General features: G+C 61.1%; 1 protein-coding gene and 1 long non-coding RNA gene across 10 annotated transcripts in view; one reads left to right on the top strand and one right to left on the bottom strand.

Moving 5' to 3' along the window:
• Positions 1-13269, top strand: part of Prdm16 (PR/SET domain 16) — a 318869-nt gene that overhangs the window by 62247 nt on the left and 243353 nt on the right. The window lies entirely within an intron of this gene.
• Positions 2617-5300, bottom strand: LOC144367828 (uncharacterized). Its single transcript, XR_013427326.1, has 2 exons — positions 3623-5300; positions 2617-3170 (listed from the first exon to the last, which is right to left on the bottom strand). It is a non-coding gene; the product is annotated as an uncharacterized LOC144367828 (long non-coding RNA).

Below are 13269 nucleotides of genomic sequence, written 5' to 3'. Positions count from 1 at the left end.
CGGGCCTGGGGGTGGGCAGCCAAATGTGGGATTCATCTGGTTTCGAGGCTGTTTTCGGGACGCGGTGAATAAGAGCAGCGAGGACCATTCCTCAGCTGCGCTCACCTCCCCCTCGGCCGGTTTTCCCCGTGTGCTGTGGGCGTTCAACTTCGCCCTTTGGGATGAGATAATGAGGCTTCTGTTGGTGGCGGAGGCTTGAGTGGGGGCTTCGGAGTCCAGTCCTGAGAGACAAACGTGTCTCTGACTTTTCCATGTAGATCCATCTAAACCCGGACGCCCTCTCACTTTTCGGCTTCCTGCCCCGAGCGCGCCGAGGCGGCCTGCCTGCCCCCCTCCCAGGAGAGCCGGGCGTTTGCGTGAGGACCTGGAAGCCGCGGGGCTGGAGGTGCTCTCTGTGCCCCTGGGGTATGGAGATCCATGTTTAAATCATGAACCATGGGCCCCTTTGCCCAAAGCGGGCAGTAGATTGATGTAGGCATCTTGCACTTGTGAAAGCCGATCACCCATCCAGGAGAGCCCCTGGACGGAGCGGCTAGCGGGGACTGGGGCCAGCTGGGGCTCTGACACCCAACATCGCACTGGGGCCGGGGCGAGCAGTGCCGCATCCCGGGGGCATTCCGCACCGCCAGCTCACTGCCTCTACGCCGCCTTTGCAAACAAGAGTGAGTGTGCTGTGTGCCTGCCTAGGCCCAGAGTCTGGGTGCAGACCTCCCTGTGCAGCCAGCTGGCCCAGTACACCCACTCTGGAGTGCCTATGCTGGGTCCTGCTTCCCGGTGACTCTGACTCAGCCGACCAAGGACCCATGGCTCCGGGCTGCCTCTCCTTCCTCAATCCTGTTCCCAGAGCCGTCCCCTCTCCTGCCCCAGCCCAGGCACCAGCAGCGCTCCCTGACCTTGAGCCCTGATAGACCACTTTTAATCACATCTGCTGGCCGAATAGGTCAGTTTCAAGTCGCTGCCATGGCCCCCGCCGTGATCTCCCTCCGAGGACTGACTGCGGCGGGCTCTGGTTTTAGAGTCATCAGCGAGACGGGCCTTTTAGAGCAGCGTGTTAGGACAGCAGAGGCTCTGGGAGCTGATTATTTCTTTTATTTCAAATCTGACATCAGCAGCACCCAGAGAGGTCTCTCTCCTGGCGGACGCAGTCTCCGAATGGCCGCATTGGCCATCTATCTTTGGTTTGGGAACCTGGTTTTTATTAAATTTAATTGCTTCCTTTTCTGGCTTTAAATCAAGGGTGGCCTCAAAACAGGGACAGCATCAATTTAATTTAATTACTCTGCACTGCAGCCTCCTGAGCCAAGATGTGGCTACTGGGGTCTCACACAGGGCCCCAAACTCAGGACAAGCCCAGAGGCCTGGACCGGCCCGGGAGAGAGGTGTGAGCCCTCAGGGGAGGGTGCCGGAGAGGGAGGGCTCAGAACCCCAATCTCCCTGACCCCCACTGGTCCCAGCCGAGGACGGGCCCTGGACCCCGGGGTCTCCCTGCTCATTGGCAGGCTTACTTTCCACTTGCCATTAGGGCCACCCTGGTCCCTAACTCAGGGGCAATTCATTAAGAGCCATTTATCTTATGCAGCTGTATTTTACCCGCAGAGCCCAGCGCAGGGCTGTAAAACCCGAGGCAGCCTAGACACGGGGCAGCTCTGAGCAGCACGTGGGCCATGCCACCTCGGGCGTCCCCCAAGGCCCCCACAGCCCGTGCGGGTCCTCCTCGAGGTTTCCAGAGCTTGCATCTGAGGGCAGCGTGGGCCCGGCCTCGGCACGGCTGGGCCCAACTGCAGTCCCCACGGAGGAAAAGCCCGTGCTTCCGGGGAGGCTCCTGGCCAAGTGGCCGGCCTGAGCCGGAGCACAGAGCAGCTCCCTCCCGGCTCGGGTCCCTTTCCCCCAAGTGGCCATCCCGCAGCAAGGGCAGCCCGGCAGCTGGCTCCGGCAAGTTCCACCAGACGCCTCCCGAGCAGCGAGGGCGCAGCCAGAGCCATCCTGCCTGTGCCGGCTCCCCGGAACTCGGAGGGAAAACACGGGAAATTATTAAGATGATTTGTTAAATAATAGAAAATGTTTTTCATTTCCCAATTCCCAGCTCTTGCTAAAGCCATCCTCCAGCTGCCTGCTTCTCATTCCTTAATATTTAGACTTATGGGCCAATTTGAGGGCATTTTCTCTTTCTGCCGTGATTAATGCTTCTATGAGGTAATGTCATCACAAGTCACCCACCTGCCCTGTCAGCTCGGCATCAATCTCGCTGGGCTGGGCGGTAATTTATGACTGGTGCCGGCAATTTGCAAACCTAATGGGGAGGAGGGTACGAGGAGCCGGCTCGGAGCCCTGTCTGCGGCCTCGTCAGTCTCCCCCCCATTAGCAGAACAAATGGCACAGAGATCAGACATCATCTCCAAGGCTCGATAAATATTTTATCAGCCATAATGGAAATTGTCAAATTGATCTAATTGTACAATACGTTATCAGTGAGATATCAAAGGCGGCCTGGCCTCTGCCCGGACCCTCCTCGGCTGCCCCGGCGGCAGGGATGGGAGTGGGAAGCCAACCAGCCGCTGCTCCTGGCGTGGCGTGAATGATGCCCTGGCCACGGCGGCCCGTTAAGGAGATGATAAATTTTGTGGAAATAAACGATTTTATTCTGCGAGCTTTGCCAGGCTTGATTTTTGAGAGAGAGGAACAGAGAGGAATAGACAGAGAAGGTGAGACAAACTCAGAACTTTCCAGAAACATTGGATCCGTCCTGCAGTCTTAGCTGGGGGGCCCCTGGGGGGAGCGCAGCCCTTCAAAATCGCTCACTTGGACGCGGATGCCAAGCCAAGACCCGCCTGACTCACACGGCCCTGCGCAGAAGCCTGTGCGCTGCCGGCCAAAGGGACTTCTTTTCAGGTCGTCAGAATCCAGCGGCCCTGGGGCTGAGGTGGGCCTGAGCATACCGTGCTTCACGGTGTGCATGCCGCGGGGGTGGCGGGGCACAGGCCTCGCTGAGCCAGGTGCAAACCTCCAGCCTGTAGGAGCTGCCGATGCCTCTGAGCTGGGCTCGTGAGAAACCGAAACCGCCCGGCCTCGCTCCCTCCTCCTGGGTTTCCTGGGGTCTGGTCCTTCAGAGGCGGGGGAGGCTGGGCCCGGTGGTGAAGCGTCTTTCACAGCCAGGCAAGACCTTTTGATTTCTAGAACAAACAGCGATGTATTAGGCCTGCAGCAGATTTACAAAGCCGAGTGAAAACATCTGGGCTCGCTAATGACTAGCGGCCCAGCTGAGGGCGGGAGCCCTGTCCCTGTGCGGGGGCAGGGGCTGGCTTTCCTGGCTCTGGACAGAGGAGGCTTACACCTTGGTCCTCCTGCCCCATCTCAGGCTGCTCCAATAAAGCCTTTATCTCACTTGCAAAATCGCTTCTGGGCCTCAGGGTAGGTTCCAGCTTAGGGAGCGCACACCAATGCCCTGGTGCTCCCGTTTCCTTCCCAAGGCAGACTCCCAGGCTGCTGTCTGGAGGTGAGTGGCTCAGAACCAGGAGGGTCTGGGGGTCAGGACAAACACCCTCCATGGGTCCGTGTGCACGCCCATGTGAGCACAGCCCAGAGGCATCTGGATTCCCAAGCTCCCCCGGGAGAGGATATTTACCTGGTGCGAGCCTTATCACAAGAAGGTCCCGGAAGTTCCTGCCATCACCTGCCGGCCAAGCTGGGGGAAGCAGGGAGCTCCGAAGGGTAGAGGGTTCCGAGCAGGGAGATGGCTTCAGCAGCCTGCTGGGACCCTGGATGTCGTGTGCTGTCCAGGGTTAGCCCCAGGCACAGCTGCTGGGCCCCAGCACACCCTGCGGGCTGCTTCCCCTGCTCCCCGCATGGGTTCCTCGGCAGCACCCTGAGGCGGGACGCAGACCCCTGGGTAACAGCTCTACTTGTAGGGCCCTCAGCCTCTCTCCTTGGGTCACCCGGGGCGGGGAGTGTACTCAGAACTCCCCTCCTGCTCTCCCTTAAGGGAGAAAGTCTGGTGGCCGGTGAGCTGCGCCTCCTCCAGCCGCGTCAGAGTGGCAGTTCCCGCGGGGCCTCGGTGTTCGGTCTCTGGTTTTCCCTGGGCATTTGGCGGAGGTGCTCAGCCATGCTGGTTGGCCTTCCACCTACGGGCAATGTGGGCGGCATGGGCATGGGTCTGAGCTCAGGGCTGAGGCACTCTGCTGCCCGCTGGGCAGGGCGTGGGGACCTGGGGCATCAGCCTCCACTTGATCTGGCCTGGGCTCTCCTCTATCTTCTTACAAAAGAAAAAAAGTAACAATGTGGGAAAGGGCCAGGGAAAGGGCCAGGCGGGTCCGTGGGTGTGGAGAGCAAGCACCACGCGGAGCAGAGAGGGGGTCTGAGGAGGTCTGCTGTGCGCACTAGCTGGAGGGGGGAGCTTGAAGGCCACCACTGCCCTGCTGGACGCTCACCCCCGACTGGGCCCCTCGCAGCCCCCTCTCCTTCTCTTCCATTTCTTCACTGGGGTCCTCGGGCCCCCTCCCATGGCTTGGCAGGCCTCTGTGTGCCTTGCCCCATGGTGAATGGGCCCCTGCAGAGTAGGAGGGAGCCTGGGAGAACCAGTCCCAGAAGCTGGTCACCACTGCCCACAGAGGAAGGCCCTGGGGGCCACTGTGACCACCCTGCCCAGGAAGGTGGGAGGGAGCCAGGCCATCTGTGGGACGGACGCTCGCCCAGGGTGGCTCTGGGAACTGCCTCTCCCCTCCTGCCTCACCCCACGCCCGGGTACAAGGGCCCGGGGCCTGCGCCTCCGCGCCAGGCAGCACTGCCCCGGGAGGCCAGGCCCCAGGCCGACGGCAGCCAGAGCACAGCGGGCCTTCCCCTTCCTCAGACTGCATCAGGATCCGATGGACAGACACCCTCCAGGTGCCCGTCTGCCCTCCCGCTCTCAGAGGAGGAGACCGAGGCACAGAGGGGCGGGAGCTGGGATCCGCGATGGCCCTGGATGCCCCCAGCAGAGGGCATTTTTTGTTCTCCAAATTTCATAACTTCAAGACCCGGAGGCTGAGACTCCATGTCTCTGCGTCACCTTGGTCCAGGGGTGCGTTCTGCTGGTGAGGCGGGTGAGGGCAGGGCCAGCAGGCAGAGAACCCAGGACTCCCGCCCTCCTAGCACCTCCTCTGATGGGCTCGGGGTCAACCCCTGGTGACCGGAGGCACCAGAAATGCTGAGCCGCCCACCCACGCTGCTTCCCTGTCTTGGAAGGAGCAACCCAGAGGCCCTGCACTTGGACTCCTGGGCTGACCTCAGAGGTGACCCTCCCTGCCACCCAAGCCTGTTCTGCGGGCTCTTCCAGGGTGTGGGCAGGACCTGTGCTCCCAGTGTGTCCTAGGAAGAGGTGGGAAGGGTCCAGATGCCCCTCTGCCGATGGCGCGGGCTGGCGAGTTCTGCAGCCAGAGCTGGGGCCCCGGAGGCCGCGGCCGCCCCTCCCCCAGGGGAGTTTCTACCCGGCTGTGGGGGCCCGAGCGGTGCTTGTGGCCAGAGCCCACCAGGGTGAAGTCGGCAGGCTGAGCTCCAGGGGTGTCCCTGCCAGCCTGGGCTGGGCCGGCAGGAAAAGCCCCGGGCTGCCCTGGGCCTCCTGGGGAACAATCAGCTCTGGGGAAAGGAAACCTCTGGCCTCTGTTGACAGCACAGTCCTTGGCCAGGGCAGCTCAGAAGGGGCCCCACCGGCCCCCCTCCCCACTCCCTATCTTCCACCTCCACCCGCAGAAACAGAGATCCTATCAGTGGGACGGTGGGGCTGCCATCAGGTCTCCGGCCAGTGCAGGGCTGGCCCGACCTCGTCCTGGCTGGCTTGGCTCTGGGCTACACAGACGGTGAGGTCATGGCTGCCCACGGAGGGCCCCGATAACCTCGTTAAGAAAGTGCGATTTATCTAGCCGGATTCCATTTAACTGTCTAATTTGTCTGAGTGAGCCCTAGCTCCCTATCGCCCAGCACGGGGGCAGCCCCATCACCCCGGGGTCAGGCTGCTGTCCTCCGCGTCCCCAGGCATCCCCTGGGGTCACACAGATCATCAAGGTGTGAGAACCACCTGGGGGGACTCACGTGCCTCCGCCCAGAGGGCCCCTGAGCCCTCCCAGGAACAGGGGATGGAGGCCGCTCTCAGAGGGCGGGGCTGAGCAGGGAGTATCAGAGGCCACCAACACACCACCTTCCCTATGGGGGCTCCGGGCTGCATTCCTGCGCCGTGGCGTGCCCTCCGCTCTGGCCCGCCCACCCTCCTCTGTGGACACTGGGAGGTCCACTCAGCCGTGAGCATCACTGACTTCACCCATGGTCCGGGGCCTCTTCCTGGACTCCCCACTATGCAAAAGATGACTACCTGGGACACAATGGCATGTCCCTCAAGCGTCCACCCAGGAGTGATTTCCCAAAATCAGCTGCTCTGAATGTCGCAGGCCCCACGGATGCCCGATGCCCGGGGTGGAGGGTCAGTGCGTGTGCGATTACTCTGAGCAGGAACGTGAGGGAACGTGGGGTTGGTTTTGCGCATGGAAAGAAGAGCAGACCTGTGTACCAGTGTGGAGGATGCCGTGCACCTGGCTGCGCCTGTCCCCGCCGTCCATGTTTCCAGCAAATTGTCCTCGGCAGAACTGAGAATTACACAGAGGCCCAGAGCCAGATGCCACTGGACCAGGCGTGTCACTGATGCCCGCTTGTGCCCAGGGTCAGGCCACGAGAGGCTGCGGAGCCGGCTGCCCGTGCACGGGTCGTTCTCTGGTCATTTCTGCTGTCCTCTGCAGCACCGCGTCACTCAGGCCCCACGGTGCCGTACACTGTGACGGTGAGACCCCAAACCTTGACCTCGGGCCGCAGCTCTGTGTGACCCTAGGGAAGCCACTCGTCCCCCAGGTTCCTTGGTTCTCACTGTAAACCTGGGCAGTGGAGAAGCCTGTGGGCACAGGGGGACGGGTGCGGTGCTGCTCTGACCGGCTCCAGCCAGCCGCTCCTTCCTCGGCCTCTCAGTTGTGTCCAGTCCTTGAGTCTTAGGGGGGCCATGACGCATCCTGGCCTCTGGCCTCCTCTGGCCCTGTCTTCCTGGAAGTTTAACTTGCATAGAGTGGTCAGAGGGCCGTGAGCCTGGACACTGCCCGGGTGAGGCTTGTGGGACTCAGGGACAGGTGGGAAGGTGGATTCTGTATTTGTAGGTCCACTTCAAGCCAGCTGTGGCCAGTACCACTGAGGGGACTGTTGGACTAGGTGTGGTCTCTGTCAAAGGAGTGGGGACCCAGAAGGTCTGCTGGGAGGTGGTGGGCGGGTCGGGCGCCAGGCCAGGTAGTGTCCGAGGCAGGGCCCAGCGCATTCGGGGGTGGCCTTGCCCCTCTCGTGGCTCTTCTCTGTGGCCCTCGTGGACTTGGAGGCCTTCAGCTTTGTGGCAGCTCCCTGCAGCGTCATGGGTGGCATGGCTCCTGGTTATGCCCTGAGGTCCTGGGGTTATCCCTGTCCCCACCCAGGGCCCATGGGAAGGGTGGGCAGGGGCAGGCCGGGCTGGCTGCAACTTGCCAGAGTGTGGGGCAGGGTGGGCTCCTGCCGCCCAGCTGGGCCAGACGACAAGGAGTGGCTCGGGCCTCCTCTCAGCCGGAGGCTGCAGGAAGCTGACTGCAGTGTGGGCGAGGTGGCCCCTGGCCTCAGGGAGGCCAGAAGTGTGCCCAGGGCCCCCGGTCGGCTTGGCTGTCAGCAAGGTGTGAAGGTGCGGAGGCCCAGCTTGGCTGGGTCCTGCAGCTTCCTGCGTCCCTCCTCCTTGCTGGGGTTGTGCAGGCGCTGCAGCTCGGGCCCCACCCAGGGGGGCTGTTCCCCCAGGGCAGCAGGTGCTTGCTTGCCACCAGGTAGAGGAGGCCAGGCCCCTGGAGGCGCGGCTCCTGGGCTGCTCCTTCCTGCAGGCTGTGGCTCCTCAGAGGTCACGCCCTACTTCTGGGCTGGCTGGCTTGAATCCTATGGGAGCTCACCGCGTCCCTGCTGTCCTCGTGAGTGACGCAGGGGGTCTGGAGGAGGGGCGTCTACTGATGTGGCTCCAGGACTCTGTCCCTCTTGCAGGTCATTTGCCGATTAGTTCTGGAGGGTTCAGTGTTGGGTGCTGGGGAAAGTGGGCTTTGTGAGGGCTGCTGTGTCCCTGGGACTGGCCAGAATATTCCACCCACCTGTGAGCATCCACAGCCATCTTCCCTGGCTGCCAGGATGGCCCAGATGGCTTTGAAAGGTAGAAGAGGTGGCTCGTCTCGCCCATGGAGCGGGAGGGTCCGTAGGCGGCAGCACTGGCTGTGGACGGCTGTGGACGGCTCTGAGGCTGCTGCAGGACGAGCAGCACCAGCGGTCTGCCCTCCTGTTCCACCTTCACCTGAACAGTGACAGAGGGGACTTCTCACGTTGCCAGGTGTGTCTGTTCCCGGTGGCTCACATTCGGGAATGTTCTGGCTTCTGCGGGGGGGATGGTGCCACCCTTGAGAGGCCATCAGGAAGGGGCTGCCCACTCATTTCTTCAGAAGCAGACACTGGTTGGAGTGAGGCCACCAGAGGAGTTGGTGGCACTGTCTCTGGACACCCAAGTGGCCCCACAGGATCTCGGCCCCATGAGCCCAGCGGGCCAGCTGTCCTGCAGGCTGCACCTTCAGGCCTTGGCACTGTCCGCCCAGCTCCATCTCCTGGCCAGCACATAGCAGAGTCTGGGGCCTGCTGGGCTCATCCTGCCTCTGTGCAGCCGCTCACGGGAAGCCCTGGAGACCCTCGCTCCCGGCCTGCTTCCCTGAGATGCCAGGGTCCCCTGAGAGCTGTTGAAATCCATCGCTGTTACCTAACTCGTGTTGAAAGTCCTCTGCAAGGCCCAGCCTTACTCAACGCGCGTCCTTAACCAGTGGGAGTCAGGAGAGCCAGCGGGCAGGGGCTGCTGTTGCAGAGGCAGCATGGGATTGGGGCCAGTGGGAGAGGACCTTGCTCCCAGCTCTGAGAGCTGGCATTGGGGGGCCTCTTGAGTCCTCTGCAGGTGGGTTTCTCCTTGCCAGGGTGGCAGGGAGTCGGGGAGACAGGGGAGCACACTGCCAGCTTCACCTTGAGGTCCAGGCATAGGGGGCAGCCTCACTAGGGATGGAGAAGGGGGTGAGTCAAAGGCCAGAACCCAGATGAAGCCGGCTGGACCCCCTGGCCAGCCAGGATGGCTTCCAGTGGGCTCAGTGACCACCATTCCCCTGGCGCCAAAAGAGGCTGGGGATGGAGCCAGAGCCTGGAGAGAGCAGAGCCCCCCACCTTGGGGCACAGCTAGCCAGGGCCCCTCTCAAGGTCGGCCATTCAGGTGCTGAGCGGCCCCCGAGCCTGGCTGAAGAAGTCTGGCTCCTGGCAAGGTCTGTGGGCAGGTGATGGGCTGGCTGGCATGCAAGAGCCTCAGCTGGACACCGGGCCACCTCAGGGGATGTCCTTTTATTCCAAGTCGTGGCTGGATGCTATTTTAGTAGAGAGACACCCACACATTCACTCACTGAAGTTCTCATCCCCCGTGGTGGATGGAGAGGGAGGAAGGTCCAGGCTGATTCAGAGACTCCGAGGTGGGAGTGGCTTTTCTGAGATGCACTCACGGCTGCCGTCCTTGGAAGCTACTCTCTGTTTCCCTTGGGCCTGGGACAGGGGCTCCTCCTTGCCACCGAGGGAGCTGGGAACCGGGCGTTTTCCAGGCTCAGCTGCTGTGATGGACAAGGAGGCCCGGCAGTCCGAGGACAGAGACCTGGGTGAGAGTCAAAGGCCAGAAGCCAGACGAAGCTCACTGGATCCCCTGGCCAGCAAGGCCAGAAAGGACAGTGCCCAGTCTCCGTGTTCCCCTGGGGATTCCCCCGAATGACTGCCCAGAGGAACAACACATAGTGTCAGCCAGGACAGGGGACAGACAGCCTCCCCAAGCCAGCAAGAACTCAGTGCTACAGGAAGAAGCAAGTTGGAGAAGTCCCGGCACCACTCTCGGCAGAGTGGCTTAGGGAGAACCATCCAGAACTTGTCTCTTCATTTGTAAGTGAAACCCTGGATCTGGACACCACCCCTGTTGCCCAGAGTGAGGCTCAGCCCTCTGGCCCCAAAGCACACGGTGCCAGGCCACCTTCTGTCACCAGAGGGTACAACGCAGGGGGACATTTTCTGTACACGGTCCCATCAGGACCTGGGCATAGGCCAGTGAGAAGGACATCAAACTGGAGACCCCTGTCCTGGGGCGACCGGGGCACAGGCTCAGCCGGCTCGTCTCAGCAGCAAGCTGTTCAGCCAACCAGAGCAGCCTCACCAAGGTGGCTAGCACCCCTCAGTCCCAGAGAAGACGCAGCCCAGCTGCACGGCCGGGGACCTTCACCCAGGCAACGCACCTTCACAGGCCAGAGTTGAGCTTGTCCTCCCGAGAGTCTGCTACAGGGCCTGCTGTGGCTTTTAGACCTTCGAAAAGAAAACTTGGCTTGGATCTAAGGTACCCCGCTCTTGGAGAGGAAGTGTGGGTTTGTGGGAGTCTCCTCTGCCGGCTTCTCTCCTGACCCTGCGGTGCAACTCTGTGAGGAGGGCATCCTCCTCCTTGAGATCCATGCAGGAAATCAAAGCTGGGCCAGACCCAGGCTGTGCATGGACTCTGTGTTGGAGTCCTCTCTCAGCTTGGGAGGGCCTCTGTGCTGGTGAGGGTGAGGAAGGAAGGGAGTCTGGAGGATCTCCCACAGAATCTGGGACAATATTATGTTGGGCTCTTGTAACCAAATAAACAAGTCTTTTGAGATGAAGACATGTTTCTCCAACCACCTGTCCATTCACCTATTTACCCATCCATTTGTCCACCCATCCATCTGTCTGTCTATCCATCCATCCATTTAACCACTTATGCACTCACCCAACCATTTTCCATCCACCGATCCATCCATCCACCCATACACCCACCCATACACCCACCCATCCATCCACCCATCCACCCATCCATCCACCCATCCATCCATCCATCCACCCATCCATCCACCCATACACCCACCCATCCATCCATCCACCCATCCAACCACCCATCCAACCACCCATCCATCCACCCATCCATCCATCCACCCATCCATCCACCCATCCATCCACCCATCCATCCATCCATCCATCCAACCACCCATACACCCACCCATCCATCCATCCACCCATCCAACCACCCATCCAACCACCCATCCATCCACCCATCCATCCATCCACCCATCCATCCACCCATCCATCCACCCATCCATCCATCCACCCATCCATCCACCCATACACCCACCCATCCATCCATCCACCCATCCAACCACCCATCCAACCACCCATCCATCCACCCATCTATCCATCCATCCATCCAACCACCCATCCAACCACCCATCCAACCACCCATCCAACCACCCATCCAACCACCCATCCATCCACCCATACACCCACCCATCCACCCACCCATCCATCCATCCACCCATCCAACCACCCATCCAACCACCCATCCATCTATCCACCCATCCAACCACCCATCCAACCACCCATCCACCCACCCATCCATCCTCCCACCCATCCATCCTCCCACCCATCCATCCACCCACCCACCCACCCATCTACCCATCCATCCATCCATCCATCCACCCATCCACCCACCCATTCATCCATCCATCCATCCATCCACCCATCCACCCACCCATTCATCCACCCATCCACCCACCCATCCCTCCATTCACCCATCCACCCATCCACCCACCCATCCGTCCACCCATCCACCTGTCCGCCCACCCACCGAGAGGTGCCGCAGCCTGCTAGGTGCCGTCTGTGCATGGTCTTGCTGATCTCCTGAGCCTGCCCTGTTCATTAGCTTCTCATCTCCCAGTAGATGGGCTCAGCAGTGTGACGACCGACCCCAGAGCAGCCCCCACCGACTGTCTGCCTCCAAAGGCACGGAGCACGTTGCTCTAGGTTGCTGCACCTCCTCCTGGGCGCTCAACATGGGCAGGGCAGTGCTGTCTAGCACAGTGCTGTGCCGCTGACCACCTGCCTCTGGACATGCGGAGGCCACAAGGACTCAGCCCAGACCCACACAGCTTCAGGGATGGTGGAGCCCTGTCCTCAGACGGGAGGGCCTTTCCAGAGGCTCAGGTCTGTCCTTCTGCTGGGCTCTTTGCCCTTTCCACCCGGGACTGGAAGACAGGCCAGATCCCTCCTGCTGAGAGGAGCAGGGCTGTTCAGCCCGCTGTGCCCACTTCTCTTCCCGCCCCTGGGGATCTGGGCCTTCTTCCTGTCTCTGCACCTTTACACGTTCATGACCTGTGGCCAGAGGGGTGGACTTGGGGCAGTGTGGCCAGTGGGTGGGCCTGGGGGATGAGGAGGTGAGGGACATGCCAGGAGGGTAGAGGTTGAGCCGGCAGGCCCTGGGGTCCTGGGCTGGTTGTGTGCACGTGTCCCCGTGTGTTCGTGAGCATGCAGGTGCATGTGCACACGTGGGTGTGCGTGGAGGCCGATGATCTGTGCTGTGCTCTGTCCACTGCATGACCAGGGAGCATGGCCCACGTGCAGCTGAAGGGCACACCTGGCTGTTGTGCTCCCAGGGGGCATGGGCTGTCCAGTGGAGGAAGCCACACGTGCCCTTGCTGGCTCCTTTACATGTGGCACCAGGCTGGGCCAGACTGGGGCTGGTGTGGAAGTCACCGTCACCCATGTGGGGAAGCGGGACAGGCAAAATTCCCCAGCGCCAATCTGGAGGCGGGCGTCAATGCTGGCAACGTCTCCTCGCGCTCCCATTTGGTCCCAGAGAGCCCCGATTCACCCTTCCGGAAAAGGCAGTCCTGTTTGGATCAAAAAATAATTAGCTGGGCCTTAAGTGGGGGTTTCAAGTACACATTTAATTTACTCTGATTAACAGTCGTCTGCTCTGTAAACACCAGCTGAACGTTACGCGTACCACGGAGCCGCGAGCGCAAAGTGATGCAGGCAGCGCAGTCAACGCTCCGTTTCTGCAACTGGCAATTATATTAATAACACGCAGCACTTGTCTTACAAAATTCAAATTAATATGTGCACCTCCACCTCGCCACCCGGACTCGGTGGCTTTCGATTCGGCGTGTTACGGGGGAGTCTTCCTCTGCAAGCCCAGCTTTAAAGGGGCCCCCATCTCCTGAAGCAATTAGGCTGATGAGAGGACGCCGAGTGCAGTCCACCAGGGACTCCTCTCCCCTCCGCCCGACTCGCCATCCTGAGCCCTTTTGTCTGTGACTTTCTGATTTTAGAGCTTCGGGTCCCACTGGGCCCTGCCACTGTTTTCCTGTG

The sequence above is a fragment of the Ictidomys tridecemlineatus genome, chromosome 11 (assembly GCF_052094955.1).
Source record: "Ictidomys tridecemlineatus isolate mIctTri1 chromosome 11, mIctTri1.hap1, whole genome shotgun sequence".
Classification (NCBI taxonomy): domain Eukaryota; kingdom Metazoa; phylum Chordata; class Mammalia; order Rodentia; family Sciuridae; genus Ictidomys; species Ictidomys tridecemlineatus.
Note: the sequence above shows the minus strand (reverse complement) of the source record. Positions and strands in the feature narration are given on the sequence as shown.